This window comes from Chrysochloris asiatica, unplaced genomic scaffold (genome assembly GCF_000296735.1).
Source record: "Chrysochloris asiatica unplaced genomic scaffold, ChrAsi1.0 scaffold00017, whole genome shotgun sequence".
Lineage (NCBI taxonomy): Eukaryota > Metazoa > Chordata > Mammalia > Afrosoricida > Chrysochloridae > Chrysochloris > Chrysochloris asiatica.
The window spans coordinates 11,776,900-11,802,196 of record NW_006408535.1 but is presented as its reverse complement, the minus strand read 5'-3'; positions in this window follow the sequence as shown (position 1 = coordinate 11,802,196).

The following is a 25,297-nucleotide window of genomic DNA, read 5'->3' as shown; positions in this document are numbered from 1 at the left end:
AAAACATTAGATGATATGAAGATAAGGTGGTTGTTGTTAGGTGCCCACTCATAATGACCCTGACTACAACAAACAAAACAATGTCAGATCCTGTGTCACCCTCCCAGTCATTGTTATGTTTGAGCCACTGTGTTGATCCATCTCAATGAGAATCTTCCTTCTTATCAGTGACCCTCTACTTTGCTGGTGGTATATGCTGTGGATTGGTTTCAACTCATAGCGACCCTGCATAGGGTTTCCAAGGCTGTAAATCTTTATGAGAGCAGAAAGCCTCATCTTTCTCCCATGGAACAGCTGGTAGTTTTGAACTGCTGACCTTGAGGTTAGCAGCCTGATTCATAACCACTACACTACCAGAGTTCTTTCCCTCTACTTTACCAAGCATGAAATCCTTCTCCAGTGACTCGTCCCTCCTGATAACAGATCTAAAGTAAAGTACGTGAGATGAACTATTCGTATCCTCATTTTTAAAGAACATTCTGGCCGTACTTCTTCCAACACAGATTTGTTTGTTCTTCTGGCAGTCCATGGTATATTCAATATTCTTCAACAACACCACAATTTAAAGGCATCAATTCTTCTTCAGTCTTCTTTATTCACTATCCAGTTTTCATATACATATGAGGTGAATAAAAAGTACAATGGTTTGAGTTAGGTGAACCTCAGTCCTTATACTGACCTTTTTGTTCTTTAACGCTTTAAAGAGGTCTTTTGCAGCAGATATACTCAATGCAACAAATTGTTTGATTTCTTGACTGCTGTTTTCATGGACATTAGTTGTAGAGTCAAGTAAAATGAAATCTTTGACAACCTGAATCTTTTCTTGGTTTATCATGCATGATGTTTCTTATCAGTCCAGTTGTTTACTTGATGCTGAAGTCTTTACCTCAAGTTCTTTTCACTTTCAGCAAGTAATGTTGTGTCATCTGCATATCACAGATTGTTAATGAGCCTTCTTCTTATCCTGGTGCTGAGTTATTCTTTATCTAGTTCAGCTTCTCAGATTATTTGTTTGGCACACAGATTGAATAAGTATGGTGAAAGGATACAACCCTACTGCATACTTATCCTGATTTCAAACTGGGCAGCATCACTTGTTCTGTTCAAATGACTGCCTCTTGGTCTATTTATAGCTTCCACATGAGCACAAATAACTATTCTGGAATTCCCATTCTTCATATTGTTATCTATAGTTTTTTATAATTCATACAGTTGAATGCATCTGCATAGTCAATAAAATATAAGTAAACATCTTTCTAGTAAAGATCCATCTTTCATCAGTAATGATATTCTTCCTTTCACTTTCTCTTCTGAATCTAGCTTGAATATCTGTCACTTCCCTTTTGATGTTCCGCTGCCTCTGTTTTTGAATTATTTCCAGCAAAAATTTTACTTGTACACAATAAAAGTGATATTGTTCTATAATCTTTGCATTCTGTATTTTGTTGGCCAATTTTTTTTTTTCCATAGATGAGTGAGTGCTACCTGTATTACATCCATTTATGGAAAAATATCAATTGGTATCTTATGAATTTCTGGAGTTCACCAGTGCCTTCAGTGCAGCTTTGACTATGTCTCTTAAAACCATTCATTCTAGATCATATGCCACCACTGGAAATGGTTGATGTTGACTAACTCTTTCTGGTACAGTGACTGTGCATTCCTTCCATCTTCTTTTGGTGCTTCCTGCATCATTCAATATCTTGCCCATACAATCTTCAGTATTTTAATTCAAGGCTTGGATTTAAAAAATCAGTTCTTTTAGCTTGAGAAATGCTGATTTGTTTTTATCTTTTTGTTTTCTAACTCCAGATCTTTGCACATTTTATTATAATGCTTTACTTTGTCTTGAGCCATCCTTGAAAATCTGTTTAGTTCTTTTACTTTATCATTTGCTTTAGCTACTCTATATTTAATAACAAAGTTAAGAGTCTCTTCTGATATACACTTGGTCTATTTTATTTTTTAAAATGACCTTTTGCCTTCTTCATGTATGAAAACTTTGATGTCATTCCACAACTTGTCTGGTCTTTAGTCATTAACATGCAATGCATCAAATCTACTCTTGAAATGATCTCTAAATTCAGGTGGAATATACACAAGGTCATATTTGTGGACATATTTGAATTTTCTTCAGCTTCATGTTGCACTAAAGTACAAGTAATTGATGGTCTGTTCTTTAATCAGACCCTGGTCTTGTTTTGACTAATTTATATTGAACTTCTCCATGATCTCTTTTCATAGATATAGTTTATTTGATTCCTGTGTATACCACCCGGCAAAGTTCATGTGTATAGTTCACAGTTTAATTATAAAGATAAGGTATATAAGATAAATAACAAAAAATGAATTTATAGCTTTCTTCAAATAAACAAAACCAAACCCTTTGCTGCCAAGTTAATTATGACTACCAGTAGCCTTATAGAACATAGCAGAACTGCCCCAGAGGGTTTCTAAAATCGTAATCTTTTCGAAGCTGACTACCACATCTTTCTTCCATGGAATGACTGGTAGGTTTCAACTTTTCTATTAACAGACAAGAGCTTAGGGAGCATGATGGCTCTGTAAAATAAGCACTGGATTGAGAACCGCAAGGTCAGTGGTTTGAGCCCACCAGTTGCTACATGGGAGTAAGATGAGGTTTTCTGCTTCTGCAAAGATTTGCAGCCTTGGAAACCCTATACAGGATCATTGTGAGTCAGAACCAACTCAATGGCACTAAACAACAACAACAGATAAGAGCTTTAAGCATGGTGCCACCAGGGCTCCTTTTTATCAAATAGGGAAGAGGAATAGCTCACTTTTTGAGGTGCCTAAAATAAAATCTTAGAACCAGGAAATATTAAATTTAAACTTTAGGATCCGATCTACCTGTAGGTCTAAACTCAACTAACAGCTTAGCTATTGTCAAAGCAGAGTCTGCCCTCTCAAATCTTTCTTTGGGAAACTAATTAACAAAATAATAAAAAAGGCAAAATCAGCTCTTGTCTTCCTTGTTGGGAAGATTAAAAAACAGTAGTTCTAATTAGCAATAATTAAAATTTAATTAAGAAGTTATTTGCAATCCTCCTTCCCTTCCCCCAGCTGTGGCTTGCCAGCTCTTGGTTGTGGAGCTGTTCTTATCCCCATGGTGCTGAACCACAACTTACAAAACCTTGTTATTAAGTGCCATTGAGTCAGCTTTGACTCCTAGTGACCTTGTAAGGGTGTCCGAAGTTTTAAACCTTTACAGGTGCAGAAAGACTTATAGTTTATCCAGTCCTGAGCACTAATCATCAATGCCTTCAAAGATTGACAAGTATATATTTTAGCTTTTAATAACATGAATAATCACTATCTTTCATTTTATAATCAAGAATTGTGATTATTCTTACTTCTTTATCAGCTGCTTACAGATGCCATTGCTTGTTTTTATCTTTGCATAATTCACCCAGTTCTATTCTTTTTGGAGGGCAAGAGGATAATAGATCTCCAAGAATATGAAATATGAAATATTTCAACCGTTATGATTGAATAAATCAGATAAAACATTGGTGAAGCCTCACATTTAAAAAATAAAAGTATTTGCTTATTAAAAATAAAATAGCACATTATAGATGAGGGTTGTTGTTGGTGGTGGTAAGTACCATGGAGTCGGTTCTGACTCATAGTGACCCTGCACTGGGTTTCCGAGGCTGTAAATCTTTATGGAAACAGAACGCCTCATCTTTCTCCCACGGAACCACTGGTAGTTTCAAACTGCTGACCTTGAGGTTGGCAGTCCATCTTGTAACCACTATGCTACCAGAGCTCCTTAGATGAGGGTTAAGGAAAGCATATATAGTATTTGATGCTCCTTACAAAGCTATGAGGTTATTTGTAAGGAGTATATTTCAAATTGCAAAAGGAACACCACTAAACTCTACACTTAAATTTGCATACAATGAAGAATTTTGCAATGTCAATTAAAAAAAGGAAATCAAACACTGACTTTGTCTGAGTTTTAGATATGTAGATTAATCACATAGTTCAAAGAGTTAAAAAATGGAATTTGGTAACTAATCATAAGAAAAAGAAAAAAAAAATCAAAACACAGGGAAATTAGTTTTTTAAAAGCTACTGGACTAAGAAATATAACCCCAGTTCTTTAATTATTAAGGGAAGGGCTCTGAATCTGCTCCATTATCTTAATTATATTTTTGGAGCAAACATTATTTCAATGTGATAAAAGATGACATGACACTAAAGGTAAAGCCAGAGCAGATGTTACATGAGTAACAAGCCAATAGGCCCACATTCTGGTAATTTCTTCCCCACTAGACATGTTCTCATTAATCTGTGATTAATAGGATTTGAGTATAGTAAATGATGATGATCTATTGTCTGTCTTTGTCAAGCACCATGGAGAGTAATTTGTCAGCTCGGCTTTTGTGTGACTATTTAATAGCAAAGAGGGAGAGAGAAAAGATGCTAATCTTCTAATTGGCATCTATAGAGAAGGTCTAGGAGAATACTGACTGTATGGAAATAGCTTCCAGTATAATTCCTATACCTAGGACAGCAAATGTGGACTATATGTATCTTTTATGTAATTGTGAATTCTATATAAAAAGTGAGTGGATAAAGAAAAAACAGAATGACACAATGTTAGGAGGTCACAAGCTAATGCTTATTAACCCAATTAAGAGGTTTTTCAACTATAGTGATTTGCTAAAAAAAAGGGGGGGATAAAAGAAAAAAATCTATTTCTGCTTGAGAAATAGTTGCTATGATGAAACAAAAAAAAATACATAAAAAAATAAAATAGTTACTATCATCACCACCACCAACTTATAGAATGTCTTGATGTTATGTTGGTAAAATTTAAATAAATCAATAAAACAGGCATTTTGAACTAAAGCAAGTTGGTGATTTGTATTGCCAAATCTGTTGTTGAAATCTTCAAATGCCTAAACCTTGCTCAGAACAATGTGTGAAATTGCTCTCTTCTTCCTTCCTTCTCTCCTTTCTTAACTTTTAAAACTTCTTCACATTTTTTTAATATATTTTAGGTTCTCCCAGGTAATTTTCTAATTACTAGAAATGAATACGGCATGGTTACTACCTGAGTTGTGAGATAAGTATCTCTTACCCTGTCTCACACAGTCCATTGATGTGGTCTTCTTTAATAATTTCACCACATATCATTCCCTCTGCACCCTTCCCACCACAAATTTCAAAACTTAAGGCAGACTAGGAAGAAGGAGAGGCAGACCACTTCTGAAGGGTTAATCACTGAAGACCTTATGAATAGCAGCAAAACTTTGTCTGATATAGTGCCTGAAGATGAGCCCCTTAGGTTGAAAGGCACTCAAACTATGACTGGGGGCGAGCTGCCTTCTCAAAGCTTTCAGGACTTTCATATGCTGATTGGGCACAACTCAAAATGCGAAGAAACAACTGTAAACATTCATTAATAATCAGAACACAGAATGTCTGAAGTATAAATCCAGGAAAATTTTAAGTTGTCAAAAATGAAATGGAATGCCTAAATATGGATGTACTTGGAATCAGTGGCTAAATGGACTGGTATTAGCCATTCTGAATCAGATAACCATATGGTTTACTATGGCAGAAATGACCAATTGAAAAGGAATGACATTGCATTTATCATCAAAAAGAGGTCTGTGATAGGATAATATCCACACACCTACAAGGAAGACCAGTTAGTATGACTATTATTGAAATTTGCACACCAACTACAAAATGAAATGATAAATTGAAGAATTTTACCAACTTCTTCAGTCTGAAATTGATCAAACAAACAATCAAGATGTATTGGTAATTACTGGTGATAGGAATGTGAAACAAAGAGGAAGGATCTGTAGTTGGAAAATATGGTTTTGGTGACAGTAATAATTCTAGGGATTACATGATAGAATCTGAAATGAAATGAAATGTATGATTTGTTGAATGTACAACTAATGATCCTGTTCTGAAACCGTCACTAAATTCACAATCAAAAGTTTTTTCATAAAATGTTAGAAAAGGAGTTATTTTAAAAAAAATCCTTTAAATTTATTTTTGTTTGAAAATATGCACAGCAAAAGATACACTATTTCAGTAATTTCCACATGTATAATCCATGTGACAGTGATTACATTCTTCAAGTTCTGTAACCATTCTTGCTATCCTTTTCTAAATTATTCTACCACCATTAACATAAAGTCATTGCCCCTAAACTTTTTTTAAAACTTTTCATTGTAATCTGAGTGATAGTTTACAGAGCAGATTGCCAATTTTACATTCAACAAACCATACATTTTGTTTCATCTCAATGACTGCAGTCCCTCAATGTAGCATTACTTAGACGACTTCCTCCTTGTGTTCCTGTTTTCCATTCCTCCTTCTTTCCCAAGCCTTCTGAATTTTTTCCTTAGGTAAATGCAGCCCTTTTGATCTTGAATGGTTGAACATTCTATGTTGTATAAACCTCACTAGTGTTGTTGCCCTCTCTATATACCTATCTAGTGTTTGATTGAAAATTGAGTTGTGTGGGTTAGTCCAGGGTGATGGGCAGCCATAGTTTCATTTTCCACCAGTCTCTATCTGACGAGTAAGCCTGCTCTTTTTATGATTTTGAGTTTTGTTCCATATTTTCTCTCACTGTATTCAATACCTTCTAATGTGATGATCCCTTTCAGAGCAGTCGTTAGTGGTACAGGCATCATCTAGTTCTTCTGGTCTCAGGGTCATGGAGACTAATATTCACTCGGTCCATTAGTCCATTGTACTCATTGATTACAAGTGTTTTCAACTTTCATCACTCCTCTTTTATCTGTACAGGGAGAGACCAATAGTTGTACCTTAAATGGTTGCTCATGAACTTGTAAGATCCCAATTGCTACTCACCAAAGTAGGATACAGAACACTATCTTTGTGGACTGTGTTATGCCAACTGATCATGGTCACCTCTAAGACTATGGTTCTGAGCCCCCAGGTCCAGCAACTCACTCCTGCAAAGTGTTTGGTAATGTCTAAGAAGCTTTCATATTTTTGCCCCCTGTATACTCCACCACATTATGAATATGTTTGCAGCAAAAGTAAATAACCATGTATAAATAACCTCTTTCAAGCCTGGTTAGCTTCCAAATACCAGATTATTATGTGAAAACCAGCATTATTTAAAAATGTGCCAAACCACATCATTATATTATATAGCTATCAAATTACATCATTATATAACTGTCAAATCACTGAGAATCATGGCCCAGCCAAATTGACATATAATTTTAACCATCCTAGCCAGCATCATCCTCAACTCAAAACTCAGTATTCATTACTGCCAGATGTATATTGCTAATGCTCAAAATTATCTAATATTAGGTTATTTACTATTGTTGTAAATGTTCAGGAATGAGGTTTTGTAAGTGACAAGCAGGTGTATTAACAGGTAATATAGGAGACAACCAAGTAAATTAACTGAAAAAGTACTAGAAACAATAAAGTTCTTAATAATCTAAACACTAAGAAAATTATAGTGGGAAAAAAGATCTCATTTATAGTGGTGGTGGTGTTTGTGTGCCATGGAGGCAGTTCTGACTCATATTGACCCTGTATAGAGTTACCAAGGCTATAATACTTTATAGGAGCTGAAAGCCTCTTCTTTCTCCCATGAGGAGGCTAGTAGATTTGAACTGCTGACCTTGTGGACAGCAGCCCCACTTAGTAACCACTGCACTAAGACAGCGCCTTCTCATTCACAGTTGCAATAAAAATTATAAGATAATATTTTCAATACAATATTTTTATAGTATGGAACTATTAAAACCCACTAGGGAGACATGAGGCAATGGAGGGAAAAGATGGTGGACTAGGCAGAAAGGGTGTGTGGGCTCTCTGCAGTAGAGATATGGAAATCCAGACAAGACAGATACAGAAGATGGTCATGGAGCTCTGAGCTTCAGAGGAAGAAATAGAAAAGTGGATCAAGTGCTTACTGGGAGATAGAGATGAACAGACATGGCAAGAGAGAAGGTGACTTATGAGCAGTGGCAGCTGATAGAACCTGCCACAGCTATCCTGAGAGTTCATGAACAGCTTTACAGATGAGAAAACATATTCATGTTGCAGAAACCTACCTGTCACTCTAGGGCCAAAGGTGCAAGCTTATTTTAATTTTTTCCTTTTCTTCCAACCAGGGAATCTCCCTCTTTCTAGGTAGTTAGAGCCACTCAGAGGTTGTTAAACAATAACTCCACTAGAGCAGGCTAGAAAATTTCCTTAATATCATGAAAGATGAGAAGATAAGTATTGAAGAAGCTGAGTGAAGCCCAAACAGGATAGACCACAATAGAAAACCACCAAGACATATAATAATTAATCTCTCCAAAATCAAAGACAAGAAGAGAATCTTGAAAGCAACTTGGGAAAAACAAATGTTACCTACAAAGGAAAACCAATAAAATTCTGACTTCTTACAGAAACCATGCAAGTGAGAAGGCAGTGGGGACACACGCACAAAACTGAAAGAAAACAACTGCCAACTAAGAATCATATACCCAGCAAAACTGTCCCTCAAATATGATGGAGAAGTTAGAACATTTCCAGAAAAACAGAAATTAAAGGAATTCGTAAAAACCAAGCTAACTTTACAAAAAATATTAAAGGGAGTCCTTTGAAAGACTGAGAACTAACAGCAGACAACCATAGATTGACATATACAGCAGCACCACCCAAATTGGATCCAGATACAGAAGTATCCAGAGTAAAGCAAAACTACAAGACTGAAGATATGGAACCAGAGATACCAACCTATAATAAACACAACTACAAAACAAAAAGTGAAGAAAGCATAGTTACAGAATATCAAATGGTGAGGAAGTCAAGCAGATTTCAAAATAAAACAAGCTGTTTTAATTTGGGGAAGAAATTAATAAATTACAGGTTAACCTCAGAAACGTAATACACCTTCACATCAAATCAAGAAACGGAAAATCCATGAAGATTTTGTAAATGTTAACACTATGAAGAAATTGACAAGAAAAAGCACACACAGAAAATGGACTCAGCACAGGAACAAATGTGAAGCAAAGAAGCCAGCAGAACCACAAAAAACAAAACAAAAAACCACACAGAAAAATGACTGCAATCAATTATAATTATACTGAACTCAATGGATTAAATGCACCAGTCAAGAGAAAGAAAGTAGCAGAATGGATAAGAAAATAGGATTTTAAACTCAAGACACACCTTACACTCAAAGATAAAGATAGATTAAAAATTAAAGGGTGGAAAAATTTTTTCTAGCTAATGGCAATTAAAAAATGATCAAGAGTGGCAATATTAATCTTTGGTAAAATAGACTTTAAGGCAAAACCAGCATAAGAGACAAGGAAGGACATTATCTTATAATTAAAGTGTCAATTGAGCAAGAGGGCATAACCATAGTAAATATATATGTTCCCAATGAAAGAGCTTCAAAATATATAAATCAATGAAATTGAAGAAATAGATAAATCTACAATAACATGTTTTAATACACCACTGTCAAAAAAGGATAGAATGACCAGAAAGAAACTCAACAAAGACACAGAGGAACTAACCAACACAATCAATCAACTTGACCTCATAGATTGAGATAGAGTACTCAACCCAATAACAGCACAACACATGTTCTTTTCCAGTGCACATGGAATATTTTCCAGCATAGACCATATGTTAGACATAAAGCAAGTCTCAATAAATTTAAAGACATCAAAATATTACAGACCATCTTCTTAGATCACATTGCACAAAATTAGAAATCAACAATAGGAAAAATCAAAGGAAACAAAATCATATACATGGAAATGGAATAACATCCTGCTTTACAGTCACTGGGCAATAGAACAAATGAAAAAATAAATTTAAAAATTTCTTGAAGCAAATAAAAATGAAAACACAACATACTAAAACCTTTGGGAAACAGCAAAAACAGTGCTTAGAGGGCAATTTATGGTAATAAATGCACACATCAAAACAAAAAAAAAGGAAGAACCAAAATTCATACATTAACACAAACATCTCCAACAAGTAGGAAAAGACCAGCAAAGTAAGCCTACAATCACCAGAAGAAAAGAAATAATAAAGATTAAAGCAGAAATAAATGAATTAGAAAACAGAAAAATAATAGAATGAATCAACAAGACAAGAAGCTGATTACTTGAAAGGATTAATAAAATTGACAAACCATTGGCAAATCTAACAAAACAAAAGAGGGAGAAGATGCAAATAACATGCATAAGAATTGATATGGCTGATTCCACAACAGAACCAATGGAAATAAAAAGGATAATAAAAGAATACTATGAAGGCTTGTACTCTAATGAATTTGAACATCAGGAAGAAATGGATAGATTTTTAGAAAAACACAACCTACCTAAACTAACACAGAGTGAAGTAGAAAACTTGAACAGACCTATAACAAAAGAAGAAATTGATCAGGTCATTTAAAAACTTCCATTAAAAAAAAAGTCCTGGTGAATTTTACCAAACATTCAGAGAAAAGTTGAAAAGTTGATACCAATTTTATTAAAACTATTCAAAAACAGAAAAGGAGGAAAACTCCCCCAATACATTTAATGAAGTGAGCATAGCCCTCATACCAAAAGTAGGCAAAGATATCACCTAAAAAGAAAATTATAGACTAATATCATCATGAACATACATGCAAAAATTCTCAAAAAAATCCTAGCAAATGGACTCCAACAATATATCAAAACAGAACAAAACACTATAACCAAGTAGGATTCCATACCAGATATACAGGGATGGTTTATTATTAGAAAAACAATTCACCACATAAATACAACAAAGGGGAAAACTCACATGAGCATATCAATTAATGCATAAAAGGCATTTGACAAAAATCTGACACTCAATCATGATAAAAACACTCAACAATAGGAAAAGAAGAGAAATTTCTCAGAATAGTTAAAGGTGTACATACAAGACTTGACAGCCAACATCACTCTCAATGGTGAGAAACTGAAATAATTCCCCTTGTGAACAGGAACTAGACAAGGATGCTCTTTATCACCACTTCTGTTCTATATTGTGCTTGAAATTTTAGCCAGAGCTATGAGGCAAGAAAGGGAAAATAAAGGCATATAAATTGGTAAAGAAGATGTAAAACTCTATTTGCAGATGATATGATCGTATACTTAGACTATCCCAAAGACTTAGCAAGAAAATAATTGGAACTTGACAGATTTAGCAAAATGACAGAGTACAAGATGAACAAACAAAAATGGGTTGGATTTCTTTACAGTAATAATGAGAGCTCTGAAAGTGAAATCAGGAAAACAATACCATTTACAATATGAGTTAAGTCTAATCAGAGAAACAAAAGACCTATACAAACAAAACTACAAGAAACCAAAAGGTCTTTACAAAAATGGAAGATTATACCATGCTCATGGATAGGAAGACTTAACATTGTGAAAGTGTCAATACTACCCAAAGAAATCTAAAGATATAACATAATCCCAATCCAGATTCCTATAACATTCTTTATAGATATGGAAAAAATTATCATTGAACTTTATATGGAAAGGAAAGAGATCTTGGATAAGCAAAGCACTGCTTAAGAAGAAGAACAAAGTTGGAAGCCTCTCACTCACTGATCTCCAAAATTACTACACAGTCACAGTTTTCAAAACAGCATGGCACTAGTACAATGAAAGATACATAAACCAATGGAACAGAATTGCGAACCCAGAAGTAAATGCATCCACATACAGTCAACTAATCTTTGACAAAGGGTCAAAACAAATTAAATGGGGAAGAAATAGTCTCTTCAACAAATGGTGAGGGCAAAACTATAAATCAGTTTGCAAAAGAATGAAACAAGATCCATATCTCACATCATATACAAAAACTTACTCATTATGGATTTAAGATCTAAAGGCAAAACCTAGAACTAATAGAGATTATCAATGAAAATACTGGGACAAATTTAGGACTTTAATACATGAATTACATACACTAATCAAACACTGCAAAACACACACAAACAGTACAAGACAAAATAGATGACTGGGAATTCCTAAGAATTAGAAACTTAATGTGAATCAAAAAGATTTCATCAAAAGAGTAAAAAGGGAGCCCACAGACTGGGAAAAAATTTTTCTGCAGTAACATTTCAGACAAGGTAGTAATAGCTAAAATTTACAGAAAATTTCAACACCTCTATAAGAAAAAGACAAACAACTCAATAAAAAAATGGGCCCCGGACATGAACTGAAACTTCACCAATGAAAACATTCAGGCAGCCAACAAACATATGAAGAAATGTTCATGATATTTAGCTATCGAAGATGTGCAAATCAAAACAACAATGAGAAAACATCTCACACCGGCATTAACAGTGAATTTCAAAAAATCCGAAAACAACAAATGCTGGCATGGGTGTAGACAGACTGGGACTATATTGCTGGTGGGATTGTAAAATAGGTCAGCTACTCTGGAAAACAGTATGGCACTTCCTCAGAAAGTTGGAAATAGAAATACTTTATGACCCAGCAATCCCTTGAATTGGCATATATCCACAAGAAATACGAGCTAGGACACAAGTAGATATATGCACACTGATATTCATCACAGCACTAGTCACAGTAGCAAAAAGATGGAGAATACCTGTGTCCAACAATGGAAATATGAATAAAGAAACTTTGGTACTTACACACAATGGCATACTATACAACCTTAAAAAGAATAATGATGAATGTGCAAAACACCTCATAACATGGATGAACCTGGGGGACACAATGCTTAGTGAAATTAATCAATCACAAAAGGACAAGATTGTAAAAGCTTCAGAAAAGGTTTCCATACTAAAGAAACATTTTTTAATGGTTACCAGGGGTTGGAAGGAGAAGACAGTAATTCACTGGCTAGAGGGTGGAAACATGTTAGTTTGAATGACAGAGAGGGCAATATACAAAAAGGGGAGGACAACATACTAGAAAAGGGTGAGTGTCAGAAAAATGATGAAGATAGATGAAGACAGTGCTAAAAGGGATAGAGGTAAATGGTGATATATACACAACCTTGGAACAACAGTGTTCTCCAGGTAGATACATGGACAAAGACTCAGGCTGAATGGGCATGGGAGGAAGAATGAGAGTTACTCACAAATACATGAGTTTGAAAGACAATTATTTATATATGGGTGTTTCCCTTTCCTGCAAATACGACTATCAATGTGGTGGAGCATACAGCAGACAAAATGATGAAAACTTCTTAGATATTATCAAAAATTGCTTAACAATGAGTTTTTGAGCCTGGGGAAGACTTGGGGAATTAGGCATGGGATAAATGGGATTGAGGTAAACAGTGATTTATGTACACAACCTTGGAACAATGGTGTTCTGTGAGAATACATGGATTGAAACATAGGCTGAATGAGTAAAGGAGGGGGAAATGTTTACGTATTTAACTGTCTTGTGCATATTGGTTTCCCTTGCCTACTGTTGTAAAATAGATATTTATCTGTGATAGAAATGAATATTGGGAATTATGATTACAGAAAGCTTGTAAGCCCATCTTCAGCCTATGACTGATTGGATTTGCTAAACAAAGAGTTAGAATTTACCTAGGGAAATAAACTTCTTGTTAGGCCTTTGTAGAGTATGTGGCCTTAGGTGGAATCATGAGCCCACCAAGAACCTTCTGAGCTGGGACATTCCCACAATCTGGAACTGCTAGGAGAACAAAAGATTCTTATTGAAAGAAAGACCTGAAGAAAAAAAAAGTGGATTGTTTGGCTGTTTGAATTTTAAGCAAGCTGCTTTCTTTGGAGATGTCAAGGCAAGAAAAGACAGTACATCAGGGAAAACCCCCTTCTAGGACTGAAACTTAAGGGGAACTCATGGGCAGTCTAGTATGCTCACTGGTCTACTTGTGAGTGGAAGCAGGGAAGTAATGAAGACATGGGCTGAGTTTGGTCATATTCCATTGACAGTCATTGACCTTCATATGAGAGAGAGATGACAAATGGTTGGCTGGTCTGAAGTTTAGGGAGATGTTTGAACTCCTGAGCCCATGGGCACTGACCTAGCCCTTGGAGACTAAGACTGAGAGTGAAGCAGCCAGCTGGCCTGAAATGCAAGAAGGTGTGCGTGAACTCCCAAACTTGCAGCTATTATCCATTTCATCTAGCTTGGGTAGCTTGCTGACCAGAATTTGACCAGATGAAGATAAAGATGTTTAATACTGTGAACAAGTATAAATTGCTACAATTTGATAAACTGGACTGCCGCTTATGGATGCAGTTGTTCTAAACTCCAACTGGAATGAAAGGATTCTTCATTTCAAGAAACAAGCTTGTTTCCTCAGTGTACTGGGCTGTGTTGTTGTTGTGAAGTGCCGTTGAGTTGGTTCCAACCCATAGCAACCCTGCACAGGGTTTCCAAGGAGCAGCTGGTGAGGTTGAACCACCGACCTTGCAGTTCAAACGGCTTTGCAGTCTGGCGCATTGGCTATCAAACAGCTTTGCAGTGCCACATTGGCTATCAAAACAGGGTCAGGGGCTATAAAGGCATGAAGTGGCTGACTTACAAGCTTTCATGAGTGTGCTTAGTTTCAGAATCGCCACTGAATAGTTTTCCTCTTTTCCAGATGGATCTAGTGGAAGAGGATGGGGGATGATGGTAGTAAGATTTTTTGATTCAATTATGAGTAATTGTTAGCAGGATTAATTGTTAATAGTCACAACTCTAACTGTAGAAGATGTGTAACTAAAAATTGAGAGTAGTTAATCTTTCATTTCAGAAACAGATGATCCCAGGTCCATCAAGAAGGAAGAGCATGAGCGGAGTGTGAGATCCCTACTTAGAAAAGTGGCAGCAGCAGAGATAATGGTAGAAGCAGATGCATGGAGAGACAGAGCAGCTGTGGGCTCTACGTCCATGGACTGAGAAAGACTGTGTGCCTGTGGGCAGGAGGCTGGTTTGCAGAATGTGCCCTTTGGACATTTAAATGAATATATATTTTTTGTTTTGTATGTGTACATAAAATATTTTTTCTTTGTTCATTTGTGAAATGTAAGATGTAAATGGGAAGCCACAGGGAGGAAGTAGGATCACTGTTGTTGCAGGGAGTGGAATGTAATCGTTGAGCTAAAACTAAGTGTATAATTTGTTGAATGTAAAACTGATGATCTTGTCTGTAAACCTTCACTCAATTCTCAATAAAAAGTTAAAAAAGGAAAATCTACTGGAAGCTCTGCTGAAACCAGTCACTACCATGAGTGACCCTGCTGGTAGTATTTTAAAACTTGTGTCAGAGCTTCTAGCTTCAAAGCAACACAAAAGCCACCACAATATGACAAACTGACAGGTGGGTGATGGCAACTGAAAATTACAGGATATAGTATGAACCAAATAAAACACAGAAGCCATTTCTAAATGTTGATAGGGAAAGAAAAGAAAGTATAATCCAACCCACTGGGAAGATTTTGGTACAAAATGAAACAGTTTGCTCACCTTGCTAGTCAGGCAGAAATCTAATTACTCTTCTCTGATTTACAATGGCAAGGCAAATCTGAGAGGCATAGGTTATGGACAGTTGTATTGATTTTAATCTTAGAAATCAACAAGTGAAGGTTTGCACTTTGCACATAGTTACTAACTGATGTTAAGAATAAAACTCAATCGATAAGAGTAATTTTTTTCCTGTGATTTGTTCAAGTTTCAATTATGAGGTTGGTTATTTTCATAGTGCCTTTCTTGATGTTAATTCTTCAAAAATAATATCTCTCTAGTTCAGGGTTTAACTTAGAACTATTTTTCATTTCATATAGTATTTCAGAAACAAAACCAAAAGAAAGGGAACTTAAAGACAAGCTATGGGAAGATTCGAAGCATAAAGATATATGACCGAATGAGTCCCTTTTCCTTTAAATTGTCAATCCTCATTACTATCTGAAAAATCCAATCCTTAGAGGCATGGGGATGAGATCAAGAATATGTATATGAGAGGTCTAAAGTGGACGGTTCGCTTTTGCTTATTATCCTCTCTTACAGTGGTACAATGGGAAAATCTGGGTTTGAGTCCCAGATCTGGTCCTTACAAGCTGAGTGACCTGGTGTGAAAGGGTACATGGCAAAAGACCAAGACTAAGCATTCACTGAACCCTCACTCCAGGCATGGTGCTAAACACTTTACATGCACAGTGGGTTTTTTTTTCCTTGTAAGAATTCTGTAAAGTAAATGGTATCCCTTTTTTACAGATGCGGGAACTAACTGAAAAGTTAAATAACATGGCACAAGTTACACAAAAGATATAGAACTTGAAGATAAGATGAAAATATATTTAAGAAAGTGCTTTGAAAACTACAAAATGTGATGTAAATTTTATTTTTAAAATAATAATTTAAATATGATAAAAATAAAATTTTAAAAATAAGAATTTTTACTTTTGCTCTGGGGAAGGAAAGCATTCCAAGTACTCTTTCTAGAAAGGTTCCTTCTTATTTTACTTTAGTATAACAACTTATCCCATTTCCAAAAAAGGACAGTATTAGTGTTAATTGGTGTCTCAGTGGTCCTCTGTCACAATTTACTTAAGTAGTTATTTTACAAAGTTAACCACTGGTCCAAGAGTAAAACAAAAGGAAATTGACTTGCTTTATTATTGATTGGTAGATCTTTTAATGAAATCCCACCATGAATTTTATGTATGTGTGGGAATTATAAGCTGATGGGGGCCTTGCATCAAAATGGGTCTCTTGGGAAGGGTCACTCTTTCCTCCTATGACTTTACTGTCTTGTCTCTGTTCACAAAGTAGTGCACACACAACCCATTTGTCAACTTTACAAGCACTCAGCTGTAAACAGCAATAACCTTCAGCTTATCTTGATAGCTGGAAGGTCCTGAGAGATAAGACTGCTTCTTCCCCAGCTGTCTCACTCCTGAATGACTGGCAACTCCTTTAGAAGAGGCTGCCATCCTTTCTCTCATACAAAGGTTAATAAAACGCCTACCATTCATTTCTTTGTTTTCCCTAGTGACTGTAAGTACTGCTAAAAACAATTAACCTTCTGATAGGAATATAATACTAACCAGTAGGGAGAAAGAAGCAAAACTTCATTCCCACATTCTGAGTAGGACAATGTGATTTGTTACATCTTTTCTCAACTCAGTGGTACCAATTATACTTCTAATCCTATTTTGCTTTCCATGACTCAAATAGTCAAATGTAGATTTTTATTTTAGTTCTCATGATCCTGATACATTATGATCCTCACTTAGTTGAAAAGACTGAGGGAATTCTCAGCAGACCAATTATAGAAAGCCCTAGGAAAAGTCCTGGACTGAGAAATCTGATGGCATGCAATCCTACCATATTTTTTGCATGTCACACCAAGTGACTTCTTTTAATATTTCAGGTGTTTTCTCCTTAAAAAAAAAAAGAATTTGCCTTCTACTGATTTATAAAGATGAATGTAATATATCTGAGGCTCAATCTGTGATCCATATGGGCTCCATATTATTCTGCTACCTTGACATACCAACAGACTTCCCTCTTAAAAGTTTTCTTAACTCCGTTTGCTTAGAAGCAGTGTGGACATTGGCAACTTTTAGGTTTTTGGGTATGTTTGGTTCCATTTCTGGGGCCAAGATATTAATTACTTTTATTTCAAAAAAACTTGAGACCAAGGTCTGATGAACTGGTCATGGAATAATTTTATTCTCTAAAGACAGAAGCTGAGAATTAGTCCAAAGTTTGGAGAAAACTCATACAGGCATACTGCTACTTTTATAGGACCTTTGAATGTATTTTGGGTATTCTATGATACTAATTTTGTAATATATTTATGTGATAGATGATATATGACTACATTATCATTAAAGGAAACATGTCTATCTGAGACTCCATAACAGCTAGTTATGATTTCCCCCTAAAATTTAGAGCTATTTTATTCTGCCTTTTCTATATATCATATTACATATAGCTTTCAATATTTTTCTTATATAAATAATATTGCACTAATGACAGCTTGGATTCCTGGTATGGCATAGGATCAGCACTGAACTGTGAACCGTGAGGTCAGCTGTTCAAACCTACCATCTGCTCCTCAGAAACTCTTTACAGGATCGCTATGAGTTGGAACTAACTCAACAGCATTTAACAACAATTTCTCTCTTTATATATATCCTGGTGTGGTTCTGTGAGTTAATGCTCTGGACTGCAAACTTGGTTTGAACCACAAGGTCAGTGGTTCAAGGTCACCAGCCACTCCTGGGAAACCCTATACAGGGTTGCTATGAGTCATAACTGATTCAAAGGTACTTAACAACAATAACAACATTCAATCTCTATGCTGAGAAAATAACCCGAGAAGCTGGATTATATGAAGAGGAACATGGCATCAGGATTGGAGAAAGACTCGTTAACAATCTGCGATATGCAGATAATATAATCTTACTTGCTGAAAGTGAAGAGGACTTAACCTATTTACTGATAAATATCATACTTCAGCTTGGATTGCACATCAATGTAAAGGGAAAAAAATCATCACAACTGGACTAGTAAATAACATCATGATAAATGGAGAAAAGATTGAAGTTATCAAAGACATTTTGCGTGGATCCACAATCAACACTCACAGAAGCAAAAATCAAGAAATAAAATGATGCATTCTGTTCGGCAAATCTGCAAAAGACCTCTTCCAGTTGTTAAGGAGCAAAGCTGTCACTTTGGAGACTAAGGTGCACCTGACCCAAGCCACTGTATTTTCAATAGCCTCATATACATGTGAAAGTTGGACAATTAATAAGGAATTCATTGTCATTTGAATTATGATAATGGAGAAGAACTTTAAAAGTACCAGAGAAGCAAACAAATCTGTTTTGGATGAAGTAAAGCCAGAATGCTCCTTAGAAGCCAGGATGGTGAGACTCGTCTCTCACCATTTGGACATGTTATCAGGAGGGCCCAGTTCCTGGAGAAGGACATCATGTTTGGTAAAGCAAAGTGTCAGAAAAAAAAGCGGAAGACCCTCAATGCATTGCACTGACATAGCAGCACCATCAATGGGTTCAAATGTAGCAATAATTGTGATAATGGCACAGGAACGGGGAGTGTTTCATTCTGTTTTGCATAGAGCTACTATGAGCCACTGGTAGCATTGTTGTTGTTGTTGTTATGTGCCGTCAAGTCGGTTCCGACCCATAGCGACCCTGTACAGGGTTTCCGAGGGTGTAAATCTTTACGAGAGTAGAAAGCCTCATCTTTCTCCTGTGGAGCGGCTGGTAGTTTCGAACCGCTGACCTTAAGGTTCGCAGCCCGATTCGTAACCACTACACTACCAGAGCGGTTACGAATTGGGCTGCGAACCTTAAGGTCGGCGGTTTGAAACTACCAGCCGCTCTGCGGGAGAAAGATGAGGTTTTCTACTCCCATAAAGATTTACACCCTTGGAAACCTTTTACAGGGTTGCTATGGGTCAGAACCGACTTGACGACACTTAACAACAACAACAACAACTATGAGCCACAATTGACATGACAGCTTCTAACAATTAAGAGTCAGAAACTATTTTGGGCTTATTCATACACTTTTTCTCATATTTTTTTCATAGTACTGTAAAGCCTGTATATTGTTGTTGTTGTTGTTGTTGTTGTTGTTAGGTACCATTGAGTTGGTACTGACTCATAGCAACCTTATGCCCAGCAGAATGAAACACTGCTTGATCCTGGGCCAACCTCACTACTATTGCCACACTTGAGTCCATCGATGCTGCCACTTGGCCAATCCATTTCGTTGGGGGTCTTCCTCTTTTTCTCTGACCCTCCACCCTACCAAACATGATATCCTTCTACAGTGACTGGTCCCTCCTGACAATATGTCCAAAGTATGAGAGACGAAGTTTGGCTATCTTGGCCTCCAAGGAGCACTCTGGCTACACTTCTTCCAAAATAGATCTATTGGTTCTTTTGGCAGCCCATAGCACTTTCAGTATTCTCCTCCAACCCCATAACTCAAAAGCATCAATTCTTCTATGGTCTTCTTTATTTACTGTCCAGCTTTTGTATGCATATGAGGTTATTGAAAATACCATGCCTTGGGTCAGGCACACCCTAGTCCTCAAGCTGATATCTTTGCTCTTAACACTTTAAAAAGGTCTTCTGCAGCATATTTCTTAACAGCTGCTTCCATGAGTGTTGATCCAATAAGAATGAAGTCCTTGACAACTTCAATCTTTTCTCTGTTGATAAGAATGTTGTTTACTTATATAGAAATTAAGTAAATTTTTGACATCACACTGATAGGTGATATAAAAAATAATACAAGAAGCTGAACTATATGAAGAAAAATGAGGTGTCAGGATTGGAGGAAGGCTCATCAACAACATGCAATATGCAAATGACAGTCATGCTTGCTGAAAGAAAAGAGGAGTTGAAGCACTTACTCATAAAGATCAAAGAATTTAACTTTCAGTATGGATTACACCCCAACATCAAGACAACAAAAATCATCACAACAGGATCAATAAATAACATCATGATAAATGGAGAAAAGATCGAAGTTGTCAAAGACTTCATTTTTCTGGGCTCCACTATCAACACACATGGAAACATAAGTCAAGAAATCATATGATGCATTGCATTAGGCAAATCTGCTGCATAAGATCTCTTTGAAGTGTTCAAGAGCAAAGATGTCAGTTTGAGTCCAAGGTATACCTGACCCAAGCCATGTTATTTTCAGTAACCTCACATGCATATGTAAATTAGACAATGAATAAGGAAAACTGTAAAAGAATTCATGTATTGGAGAAGAATATTAAAAGTACCATGACTGGCTAAAAGCACAAACAAATCTTTAAGAAGACATACAGCCAGAATGTTCATTATAAGCCAGAATGGCAAGACTTAGTCTCTCATACTTTGAACATATTATCAGTAGGGACCAGTTCCTGGGGAATGATATCATGCTTGGTAAAGTAGCGGGTCAGTGTAAAAGAGGAAGACCCCCAACAAGATGGATTGGCACAGTGGCATTGGTAGTGGTCTCAAGTATAACAACAATTGTTAGGATGGCATAGGACCCGGCAGTGTTTTGTTCTGGTGGCTATGAACCAAACTGACTCAGGGGCACCTAAGAAAACCAACACATGCATAGTGAAAGCTGAGCAATTAATAAGGAAGACTGGAGAAGAACTGATGCATTTGAATTATGGTGTTGGTGAAGAATATTGAATATATGATGAACTTTCAGAAGAATGAACAAATCACAAATATGTTTTCGAAGTATAGTCAGAATGCTCCTTAAAAGTGGGCATGGGAAGACTTGATCACATATACTTTGGACATGTTAACAGAAGAAACCAGTTTCTGGAAAAGGACACCATGCTTGGTAAAGCAGCGGGTCAGCAAACAGGAGGAAGACCTTCAACAAGATGGGTTAACATAATGGTTGCAAACAATGGACTCAAACACAGCAAAGATTGTGAGGACGGCACAGGAACAGGCAGCTTTTCATTCAGTTCTACAGAGGGTCACTATGACTAGGAATTGACTTGATGGCACCTAATAACAACTGCATGTTTGGCACTACGCTAGGTTGTAGGGGCACAAATAAGGAACTCTGGTAGCACAGTGGTTACGAATCAGGCTGCCAACCTCAAGGTCAGAAGTTCAAAACTACCAGCCATTCCGCGGGAGAAAGATGAGGCTTTCTGCTCCCGTAAAGATTTACAGCCTTGGAAACCCTGTACAGGGTTGCTATGGATTGGAACCGACTAGACGGCACATAACAACAACAACAAAGATTTACAGCCTTGGAAACCCTATGCAGAGTCACTGTGAGTAGGAACCAACTCCACAGCTCACAACCACCACCACCATCATCACCACCACCACAGGGTCTCTAGGAGTCAGAATTGAATTGATGGCTGTAGATTTTGGCTTAAGTGCTCATATGAAAGATACAGTTCCCACCTGAAAAGCATTTAGTCCAGTGGGAAAATCAGCAGGTGGTAATATACAGGATGAAGTCATTACTTTTCTATTACTTGTTTTGGTGGAAAATACTTGAGTTTTCCTTTGTTACCTTACAACTACGCAGGTTCTGGCTTTCACAGGTTTTATAATAATGATAACAATAACATGAGTACCTAACAATGATCACTTCCTTATAATGTGTGAGATGGTTTTTTTATAAACACTTATTTAATTTTAATTAAATTGTCATCCCCATTTTTTGATGAGGAAATTAATGCTTGAAAAGTTATTTATACTTGTTCAAATTCTGGTTATGCCCACATTCCATTTTTAGGAAGTCACAAAGTTAGGCTCAGAGCCAAGGTTCAAACCCCAGAGTGTTTGATTCTAAAGTTTTTAAGTGATGTTGGTGGGATTCCTACCTAAACAGAACCAATATGTACTCTCTTCTATTCCATACTGCTTCATACTTACATAAAATAATATGGTAAGTATATTGTTGTTGTTGTTAAGTGCCGTCGAGTCGGTTCCGACCCATAGCGACCCTGTACAGGGTTTCCAAGGGTGTAAATCTTTACGGGAGTAGAAAACCTCATCTTTCTCCCGCGGAGCAGCTGGTAGTTTCGAACCGCTGACCTTAAGGTTCGCAGCCCGATTCGTAACCACTACGCTACCAGAGCTCCTTATTGTTGTTAGGTGCTGCTAAGTCAGTTCTAACCTATAGAGATCCTATGTACAACAGAATGAAACACCTCCTGGTCATGCGCCATCCTCACAATTGCTGCTACACTTGAGCCCATTGCTACTGCCACTGTGCCAATGGTAAGTATATGGCAGAGGTAAAAACAGAAAGAGGCAATTAATGATACCCAGATGAGTAGTTAGACAGGCTTTCCAAGGGAGGTGTCAGTTGGCAATGTCCTATCCATTACAGAGTGCAGCACTAATCCTTTTCCAGTCATTTCTTAAATGTATACTCTTGGTCATATGATGTATCATATAAGGAGATGATTAAGGTGTGCCTGACCAGAACCATGGTATTTTCAATGGTCTCATAAACATGTGAAAACTGGACTGAAAAAGAAAGGAGGACCAAAAAAGAATTGATACATTTGAATTGCAGTGCTGGTGAAGAATATTATAGCTAGAATGCTCCTTAGAAGTAACGATATTGAGGCTTTATCTCACTTTGGACACATTATCAGAGGGACCAATTGCTGGAGAAGGATAACATGCTTGGTAGAGGGCCAGTGAAAAATAATGAGACCTTCAATGAAATGGATTGACACAGTGGCTACAACAATGGAAATGAAATAACCAGAATGGAAATAATGAGAATATTAGCACAATGTAAAAAATGTAAATATTATTACTGATATTGTGAGATAGGGGCAGACCAGGCAATATTTTGTTCTGTTATACATAAGACCACTGCGGGTCACAGTTGATTGTAACTAATAACAACAACAAGAGAATCAGCATCATCCTGAATGACAGCCATTAGCTATTTTTTTTTTTTAGCCATTAGCTTTTAATACACTAGAAATTTTGGTTTATGAAACACTTAGAGTTTCTGTGGTGACTCAATATTTTTGGGGTAGTTTGAAGCCTAGTTATCTGTCCAATTTATTTCCACATTTAGAACAGATGTTGTTCCCAATGATGACAATAGTTTCTACATTTAGGTTCATCTTTATCAAAGTTAGTGGGTCTAAATTCTTCCTGCTCATTAGATTCACCTTGTTGTTGTTGTTATGTGCCACCAAGTTGGTTCTGACAACCGACCTTGCAGTTCAAACTGACCTTGAGGTCCAGTGCTAATCCTACAGCACCACACCAGGAGTCCTGGATTCACTTATGGAGTTCTAAAAATGTTTCGATTCCTTCTCAGACCTGAAGAATCAAAAACTTTGAGAGTGAGAACCCTAAAGAGCAAACGATGCGGCACCGGTTCTCTTTGGAGTTTAGAGACACCTTAGAAGACAGACCTGATGATCAGCTTCCTTAAGGTCACAATCTTGAAAGCCCTGGTGAAAGTTTCCCAATCAAAAGAAATATAAAACTTTTAGTCTGTCTCTTGACCTTCCTAAGCTAATACAAATAACTAAAATTTCCAAACAGAAGCCTTGACAACTTGGAATTTTAAGGGTAGAATAAATAACATAACAAATAAAAGGGATTAGACACATAAACAGGAAAAAGGGAATCGTTCAGAAGAGCAGTGTCATTTTTTACTACATATAGGTGAAGTAATTGACAATAAGGAATAACTGTCAAGTGAACTAAATGTTTTAGGAAAGCCTAAATCAACAACATTGCATGAGGCTTTCTTTCTAGTTATATTCTTAGCATGTTGCTCAGGTTTAGTAGGTCATAGGTAGAAAACGAATGATGTGGTGGATGGTTGTTGTTAGCTGTCATCCTAACTCATGACGACCCTATGTGTGCAGAGTAGAACTCTTCCATAGGGTTTTCAAGCCTATGAGCTTTTGAAAGAAGATCACCAGACCTGTCTTCCAAGGTGCATCTGGGTGGGTTTGAACCGCCAACCTTTCGGCTAGTAAATTGAGTGCTTAACCATTTGCGCCATTCAGGAAGTCCTATTTGGTAAGTAGACTATATAAGTAAATAACCATTATTTTTCCTTTTTAAATTTTGAGAATGTGTATGTAATGGGAAGGAATTGAGAAAGAATTTCAGTCTGCTACACTGTAAGATCAGCACTCATTGGTCAGTTTGTTGTACTATGGTGGCTTGTATGCTGCTGTGATACCAGCATGGTCACCCATGAAGGACAAGTTTCATTGGAGCTTTCAGACTAAGAAAGACTAGGAAGGAGAAAGAAGTGGTCCACTTCTACAAAAATTAGTCACTGAAAATCTTATGAATAGCAGTGAAAACAATCAAAAAAAAAAAAAAAAAGAAGACTCTCAATGAAATGGGCTGACACAGTGACTACAACTCTGGGCTTATACACCGGAATGATTGTGAGGATGGTGCAGGACAGGGGAGTGTTGCATTTTATTGTACATAAGGTTGCTATGAGTTGGAACTGACTTAATGCACCTAACAACAACAACAATGCTATGTTTTAGCTTATTTTGAAAACAATCAATTCACTTAGCTTAAACATATGTTGTGCAATTTGATACTACAAAAGCATTGGGAGATACGGTTACTTCAAGTGAAATAACACAAACTTGTTTACAAAACAGCAAAACTCTATCCATAGATTTTTTCCGCCCCCATAATACTTAATTCTGGAACAACGAAATTTTAATTTTCTTAAATTTATCAGAAGTCCCAGGGTGAAACAAACAGTTAAGGCCAACTAGCAACAACAACAAT